The following is a 9271-nucleotide window of genomic DNA, read 5'->3' as shown; positions in this document are numbered from 1 at the left end:
TTTTTGAGGGACAGAGAGTGTGAGCAAGGGAGGGGCAGAGAAAGAGGGAGACACAGAATCCAAAGCAGGCTTCAGGCTCCAAGCTGTCAGAACAGAGCCTGATGTGGGGCTCGAACCCATGAACTGTGAAGTCATGACCTGAGCTGAAGTCGGATGCTTTTAACTGACTACACTCAATACTCAATACTCAGTACTCTAAGGAAATATTTCAGAGGAGGTGGCAACTACAAGCTCTTTTTTCTTATTAAATTTACCTTGCTCTGCAATCTCATAGACTCTTGTGTTAAGCAGAGTTGCTTAGAAGCCTCATATTTCAAGGTAATTTTATTTCCTTTTCTTACCTTTAGACCTTGGTCGAAGCTATTCTGGGCCACTCCCCCAGATGTCCTAACTTTGGGTCTCAAAGATCAGAATTTCAGGTATGAGTCCTTTTCCTCCAAAAGGCTCTAGCCTCATTAGGCATACTAGTCCTTTAGTTCCAAGAAACCAACTTGGAATATCACGGAATGAAGCAGATTTGCTAATGCACTCAAGAACATAACAACTGGTGCCTATTTCTTTACATTGGCATAATGAAGGGAGGCATTCAAATGGCCTCTTGCAAAACTAAAATTATCTTCAAGATGATTTCCCATCATTCCCATATTATAGAAAAGGTGTCAACTTTTTTCTCTAAAAGACAAATGTTCTTTTAAGCTAAATGATAAGGAGTTTTAGATATTAGTTTTTATCTCACACAGTGATGCAATTTCCTTGCAAAAGCAATCTGCTGTTTCGATCAATTGCAAAAGTTCAGTGACCACAGCTGAAGACAGCAGGGAAGAAAACCCCACAGGCATAGTTGTCTTGTTTGCGGATGTTATTAAGAAGCCCATTCTGGTTCATAGCCAGATACTTCCTGGCTGCCTTTGTGGAAGGCCAATCCACTCACTGGCATTTGGTGATACAAAGAGCTATTTTGTTGTTGAGTGCAATTTCCTCCATTTAGAAGTGCTTAAAACAAGCACACACTCTTTCTGAAAAGCGATTCCGTTTTCATTTTATTAAATGATTTATTGGATGGCTCCCCAAATGATTACCTAGAAATGTCAGGTAAAGGTTAATTTAATACCGTGGGGCAGAGTGGTATAAGACTCGTGTAGCATGAAGTTGATGATACCATTTGGTTTAGGAAAGGAAAGGGAATAATTTAGTGTAACACCATGGGTATCTGACATTATTTTTCAATTTACCTGTTGACAAAGAAATACATTTCTGAGTGTCTTTTCTATCTCCCAAAAAGTGAGAATGTTTTTGAAGGAATTGCCTCACTTAGCTATTTGAAAAGTGTTGGAATAATTTAGGAATATTTTCATTTCTGCTGAAACACTATCTGCAAGTGAGATGATGATATGGAAGAAAGAAGTATGATATGGGGAGCAAGGCGAAGTAAATTTTGCAGACATATTATGACATAGTATTTTTGAGCATGTAGAAGTTCTGAGTCAGAAAACGTGGGCTTGGTTCCTGGCTCCATCATCTATTTACTAAATATATGACCTTGGGAAAATTACTCACTTCTTAAGTTTTAGTTTTCTCATCTATAACATGAATAATTCAGAGCACAGTTCCTTGCACACCAATATGCTCATTCTATTCCCTTATTCAATAAATATTTATGGAACACCAAATGTGTAGTAGGATTTTTTTCCCCCAGTTTTACTGAGGTATAATTGACATACAGCATTGTGTAAATTTAAGGTGTACAACATGATAATTTGATACACTTATATATTGCAAAATCATTACTGCAGTAGTGTAGTTGACACTTCACGGAATTACCATTTCATTTTTGTGGTGAGAACATTTCAGATTTATTTCCTTAGTAAGTTTCAAGTATATAGCACAGCATTATTGACTGTAATCACCATGATGTACACTAGATCCCCAGAACCTATTAATCTTAGAACTGAAAGTTTGTACCATTTGACCAACATCTCCCATTTTCTCCAACCCCTAGTCCCTGGCAGCTAAAATTCTCTATTTCTGTGAGTTTGGCTTTTTAAAGATTCCACACACAAGTGATATCATACAGTCTTTCTCTGACCTATTTCACTTATTTCACTTAAGTTCCATCTAAGTGGGAGCAAACAGCAGGATTTCCTTCTTTTCATGGTGAATAGTATTTCATTGTATATACGCCATGTATTCTTTATGCATTCATAGAAGGACTCTTAGCTTAATTCTATATCTTGACTATTATGATAATACTACAATGAACATGGGACTACAAATATTTCTTTGAGAGAGTGATTTCATCTTCTTCAGATATATACACAGAAGTGGGATTTGGGGATCATATGAGAGTTCCAGTTTTCATTTTTTGAAGAACTTCCATAGTTTTCCTTAGTGGTTGTACCAATTTACATTCCCACCAATAGTGCATGAGAGTTGGCTTTCTCCACATCCTCACCAATACTTGTTATTACTTGTCATTTTGATAATAGCCATTTTTATACATGTAAACTTCTTGGTTAAATTTATTCCTAGGTACTTTTTTTGTTTTGGGTGCTATTGTTAATGGGGTGGTTTTCTTTCTTTTTCAGATATTTTATTGTGTCTATACAGTGTAGTCTGTACATTTTTTGTTGTTGATTTTCTGTTCTGCAACTTTACTGAATTTGTTGATTCTAACAGGGTTTGGGTGGAGTCTTTAGGATTTTAGGTATTATATATATAATGTTATCAGCAAGTAAAGACATTTCATGTCTTCCTTTCTGATTTGGATGCCGTTTTTTTTTTTTTTTTTTTTTTTTTGCCTGATTACTCTGGAGAGGACTTTCAATGAGATGTTGAATATGAGAATGGGCACCCTTGTCTTGTCCCTAACCTTAGAGGAAAAACTTTGAACTTTTTATCCTTGAGTGTGATATAAGTAATGGGCTTGTCATATATGGCATTTATTATGTTGAGGTATATTCCTTTTATACCCCCTTTATTGAAAGATTTTATCATGAAGGAATGTTGAATTTTGTCAAATGATTTTCTGCATCTATTGAGATGATCATATATTTTTTTTTAATTTTTGTTTCTATTAATATAGTGTATCACATTTACTGACTTGCAGCTATTGACCCCTACTTGCATCCTTGGAGTCAGTACCACTTGATCACAGTGTATGATCTTTTTAATGTATTCTACAGTACATTTGATTTGCTAATATGTTTTTGATAATTTTTACATCTATATTCATCAGGGATATTGGCCTGTAGTTTTCATGTAATGTCTTTATCTGGCTTTGGGTAATACTAGCTTCATAACATTTTTATGAGGCTCTCATAAAAATTTTTAATTTTTTGGAAGAGTTTGAAATGGAGGAATTCTTTAAATAATTAAATTCTTAATTAAATACTTAAATACTTAACATTATTTAAATACTTAATTCTTTAAATACTTGGTAGAATTCATTAGGTAGACTATTTCGTCCTGGGCTTTTTTTTGTTGGGAGGTTTTTCTTACTTATTATTTGCTGTTCATAGTTTCTATTTCTTCATGATTTAGTCATGGTAGATTGTATATAGAGATGTATCCACTCTTCTAGGTTGTCAAATTTGTTGGCATATAATTATTTATAGTAGTCTCTTATGGTCCTTTGTATTTCTGTAGCATTAGTTGTAAGTCTCCTCTTTGGCTTCTGATTGTGAGTCTTCTCACTTTTTTTTTCTCTTGGTTAGTCCCGCTACAGGCTTGTCAGTTTTGTTTATCTTTTCAAAAACCAGTTCTTAGTTTTATTGATCTTTTGTATTGTCTTTTTAGTTTCTATTTAATTTATTTCTGCTCTAATCTTATTTCCTTCCCTATGCTAACTTTGGGCTTCCTTTGTTCTTTTTTCCCCCTAGTTTCTTGAGGTGTAAGGTTATGTTGTTTGAGATTTTGTTGGTTTGTTTATTTGTTTCTTGAGGTGGGCATTTATTGCCATGAGCCTTCCTGTTGGCACTGCTTTTACAGCATCTCAAATATTTTGATATGTTGTCTTTCCATTTTAATTTGTTTTAAGATTTTTAAAAAATTTCCCTTTAGATTTCTTCTTTGACTCATAGATTGTTAAGGAGTGTGTTGTTTAATTTCCACACACTTGTGAATTTTCCAACCTTCCTCCTGTTATTGATCTCAGTTTCGTACTATTATAATTGAAAAATAAGCTTGGTATGATTTGAGTCTTCTTAAATTTGCTAAGACTTGTTTTGTGACCTATCATATGATCTATACTGAAGAATGTTCCATATACACTTGAGAATATGTGTATTCTGCTGCTATTGGATGCTGTATTCTGTATACATCTATTGGGTCCCTTTGATTTAAAGTATAGTTCAAGTTCAAAGTTTTGTTAATGATTTTGTGTCTGGGTGACCTATCTGTTGTTGACAATGGGGTATTGATGTCCTCTATTATTACTGTATTGCCTTTTTTCCCCCTTTCAGATCAGTTTTAGTAATTGCTTAACATATTTAGATGTTCTGATGTTGTGTGGACGTATTGTAGATGATTCTTATATCCTCCTTATAAGTTGACTACTTTATCATTATAAAATGACCTTCATTGTTTCTTGTTACAGTTTTTGGTTTACAGTCTATTTTGTCTGATATATGTATAGCTATCCCTGCTCTGTTTTGATTTCCATGTGCATGGAACGTCTTTTTCTTTAATTTAAATTTTAGTTAGTTAACATATGGTGCAATTTGGTTTCAGGAGTAGAATTCAGTGATTCATCCTTACATACAACACCCAGTGCTCATCACAAGTGCCCTCCTTAATACCCATCACTCATGGCTCCCACCCATCTTTCTCCATCAACCCTCATTTTATTCTCTATTGTTAAGTCTTTTGTGGTTTGTTTCCCTCTCTTCTCTTCCTTCCCTTCCTATATATTCATCTGTTTTGTTTTTTAAATTCTACAAACGTGTGAATTCATATATTTGTCTTTCTCTGATTGATTTATTTCACTCAGCATAATACATTCTAGCTCCATCCACGATGCAAATGGCAAGATTTCATTGTTTTGATGGCTGAGTAATATTCCATTGTGTGTGTGTAATATATCTATATACCTATATCTATATCTATCTATATCTATCTATATCTCTGTATATCACATCTTCTTTATCCACTTATGAGCCGATGGATATTTGGGTTCTCTCTTCATAGTTTGGCTATTGTTGATAATGCTGCTATAAACATTGGGGTGCATATATCCCTTCAAATCCACATTTTTGTATCCTTTGGGTAAATACCTAATAGTGCTTGTGTGTGTCTTTAAAGCTGAAGTGAGTCTCTTGTAGGCAGATTTGAGTCTCTTGTAGGCCTGTAGTTGGGTCTTGTTTTTATCCATTCAGTCACTCTATACCTCTTGTTTGAAGAATTTAATCTATTTACATTAAGATTAATTACTGATGGATAATGATTTATTAATGCTACCTTATTGTTTTTTGCCTATTTTGTAGTTCCATTGTTCCTTTCTCCATCTCTAGTTGCCTTCCTTTGTGAATTGATGGTTTTCCATAGTGATATGCTTTGATTCCCTTCTCTTTAATTTTTGTATATGTTTGGAGGTTTTTGCTTATCTTATAGATAACACTATAGTAATGAAAGCTTAACTTTTATTGCATATAGAACTTGACGCTTTTACTCACCCTCCCTTTTTATGTTTTTGATGCCATAGTTTACTCCTTTTATAGTGTGTATTCATTAACAAGCTACTGTAGCTATAGTTACTTTGAATACTCTTGTCCTTTAAACTTTATACTAGAGTTAAGAGATTAACACACCACAATATTACAGTAATAGAATATTCTGAATTTGACTATATACTTGTATTTACCAGTGTGCTGTATATTTCATGTTTTCATGTTACTACTTAGCATCCTTTCATTTCAGCTTGAAGATTTTTTTTCAGCATATCTTATAAGGTAGATCTAGTGGTGATGAACTCCTTCATCTTTTGTTTGTCTGGGAAAGTCTTTATTTCTTTATTTCTTAAGGACATTTTTGCTGGACAACATATTCTTTTTTGGTGGTATTTTTCTTTCAGCACTTTGAATATATCAACTCAGTCTCTCCTGTCATGTAAGGGTTCTGCTGAGAAATCCACTGATAGTCTAATAGGAGTTCCCTTTATAAATTACAACTTATTTGCTCTTTTCTTTTAAGATTCTTTGTCTTTGATATTTGATGGTTTTATTATAACATCTCTTGGAGAAGATTTAAGTTGAATTTGTTTGGTGACCTATCAGTTTCAGGAATTGAACATTCAAATCTCTCCCCAGATTTAGAAAGTTCTCAGCCATTATTTCTTTAAGTTTTCTGCCTCATTTTTTTTCTCTCTTCTCCTTCCACAACTCAGTAGTTCACAGATTATCTCTGTTGATGGTATGAAACAGATCACATTTTATTCTTTTTTTCTTTGTTTGTTTGTTTGCCTCTAACTGGATAATTTCAAAAGTTCGGTGTTCTAATTCACAGCTTCTTTTTTTCTGGCTGATTCATTCTGCTGTTGTTTCTCTTTTACCTTTTTCATTTCATTAATTTTAATACAGTGAATTCAGCTCCAGAATTTCTGTTTGGTGTGTTTTTAAAAATTAGTTCTCATTTTGTGTATTGTTGATTTTCTTGAATTGTCTCTATTTGCTTGTAGCTGATTGAGCTTCCTTCAAAAAATATTTTCTTTCCTTTTTTTTTTTATTGAGTTAGTTGCAGATTTCCATGTCTTTGGGGTTGGGATGATAATTGTGATTCTTTGGTAGTATTGTGGTTTCTTGATTTTTTGTGTTCCTTGAAGTCTTCTGATGCTGTCTTCACATTTGTGTTAGCAATCTAGCAGTCACCCCCTCCTGACTTTATTGTCTTTGGGAAATACCTTCTATCAGCCCTACCAAGGAAATCTGAGGCTTTCTCAGATATTCCATGGATATACCTGTTCCATTTTTATTGCTCCCTCTTGTGACAGAATTCTTAAGCTTTTATGCCTTCTCTTAATCTTGCTTTGTACCAAGGCAAGTGCTGACATCCCTTCTATAGCTTTCCTAAGGGTAAGGCTGAAGTTCAAGTTTGTGTTCTTTATGTGCCCCTCAGATTCAGGCTGTCTTCCCACATATGTTCACTAGCCATCTGCCATACCCTGGTCTATTGTCATTTGGAGCATGCACAGACAGGTGGGCACAGTATGGGGATGTGTGTTGGTGAGGCATTCAGGTGATTGGGGGTACAGGTGGGATAGTTGGGGTTATATTTAGGTGAGGCATCTCCAGTGGTTCTTACGTGGGTTTCTTGATGGAGTTTGTGATGCAGTCAGTAGGTTCTATGTTCCTTTAATACTGTCAGAGAGTCCTGTCTGCAGCTCTCCCAGCCTTTTTACCATCCCCAGTCATGCAGCTCATGACTCAACTCTCTGAATGGGGTGAGAGAGAAATGAGCTCTCTGACCACATAACATACATTTAGGGTATCTGGGCCCTTACATGTTCTCACTTTCCTTTGTGGGAGAAATCACATGTCTAGAAGGTCTCACTTGGCATAGAGCTATGTGCCTCCTTGGGGGTGGTGGAATGACATGGGTAAAGTAAGACTTTTTCTCTAGCCCTCCCAATGCATCAAAACTCATAATTTTTTTGCTCTAACAGTGTATTGAAACTTCATTACTGGAAACATGGACTTCCATAAAAGCTCTCTCTTCCTTGAATGATTGTCTGAAAGAGTGTTCTCCATGGGCCCCTGGACCATGGCAGAGAGGGACTGAAGCCACTGCAAAGGCCACAACCAGGACCAAGGTCTATCTGTCTAATTACTTCTCTTGAGTCCCTTGGCATATATGCTGGATTCTACAGCTCCCAAAAGATACTTCTGTCTGTGGGTGGATGCCAAATTGTTGTTGAGGAGGAATACAATAAGGGACTTCTCATTTAGCCATGTTGCTGATGTCATTCACTCAAGAATGAATTTAAGTTCTAGGTATAGAAGAGTGAGCCAAAACATATTCATTCTTCCTTCTTAGAGCCTATGAGTTGAGGAATTTGTGAGCTTAATTGAGAAGGCAGCTGTGAATTAAATAATTATGAAAATGTGTATGAAGTTTTAAATGTGACAAGGGCTGTGAAATAAAGCAATATAGTGTTATAACTTTGAGTTAATTTGTCAGTCTGAAAGAACAGGAAAGTTTTCTTGATGAGATAACATTACAGCTAGATCTCAAAAATGAGAAGTTAGCTAAGGGAATAAGGGGAGAGAGGAGAGATTTCATCACATGGAGAGGAAGACATGCGAAAGTACTGTGTCAGCAGGGAGCAAGGAGCTTCTGAGGAACAGAGTTCAGGTGTGATTGGAGCCCAGAGGATGAGAGAGAAGAGTGATGTGTGTTGAAGCTGGAGACACTTGTAGAAGTCTGAATACATAGGGCCTTTTAGACTATGTTACAGATTTTGGTTTTTATTTGTTTTTGTTTTGAAAGCACTGAAGGTTTTAAGAAGGATATTGTTGGTGATGAGTATGTTTGCATTTTGACTGGTTACAGTATGAAGAAGATAAGAGGGGTAGGAGTGGGTACTGAGACCTAAGGAAGGAGGTGCTCCAGTGGGTCAGGTGAGGGATGATGGCATCTTGGGTTAGGGGGATAGCTTTGGAGAAGGCAAGAAGTTCATGGCTTTGAGAAACTAAAATCAATATATGTTAGCCATGATTATTGTTATCACTATGGTTCTTCTGCCATATGATCAGATCATTGACATCTTTTTGAGTTTGAGGCAATAGTTTTTCTTTGTTTTGTTTTGTTTTGTTTGAGAAAATCTTGATGACAGTGGGAAACCCTGTATGCTTAGTCCGTGATAACCATCACCTTTGAAGGAAGGTCTTCACCCAGTCCAATGAGACCATCTGGTAGACTCTGAGAGTTCCAGTAGCAGATCTCAAATTGCATCTAATACCTCATTCTTTTTGTGGATGCAGGGTTTTCCAATGGGAACAGTGGGTTTCTGATAGGGAGGACCCAGAATTAGGCTACTAACCTACATAACCATCTGTTCTCCTAACCTTGACATGTTTTGACATCTAGGCTCCCTATCATTGTTGGCAAAAAGGTATGGATCTTAAATTTCTCATTTTTTCCTGTGTTACTTGAAGAGTACAAAAATTTTTTTTTATTTATATATGAAATTTATTGTCAAATTAGTTTCCATACAACACCCAGTGCTCATCCCAAAAGGTGCCCTCCTCAATACCCATCACCCACCCTCTCCTCCCTCCCA

This window comes from Herpailurus yagouaroundi, unplaced genomic scaffold (genome assembly GCF_014898765.1).
Source record: "Herpailurus yagouaroundi ecotype Mexico unplaced genomic scaffold, PumYag 29, whole genome shotgun sequence".
NCBI lineage: Eukaryota > Metazoa > Chordata > Mammalia > Carnivora > Felidae > Herpailurus > Herpailurus yagouaroundi.
This window is presented reverse-complemented; position numbering follows the sequence as displayed.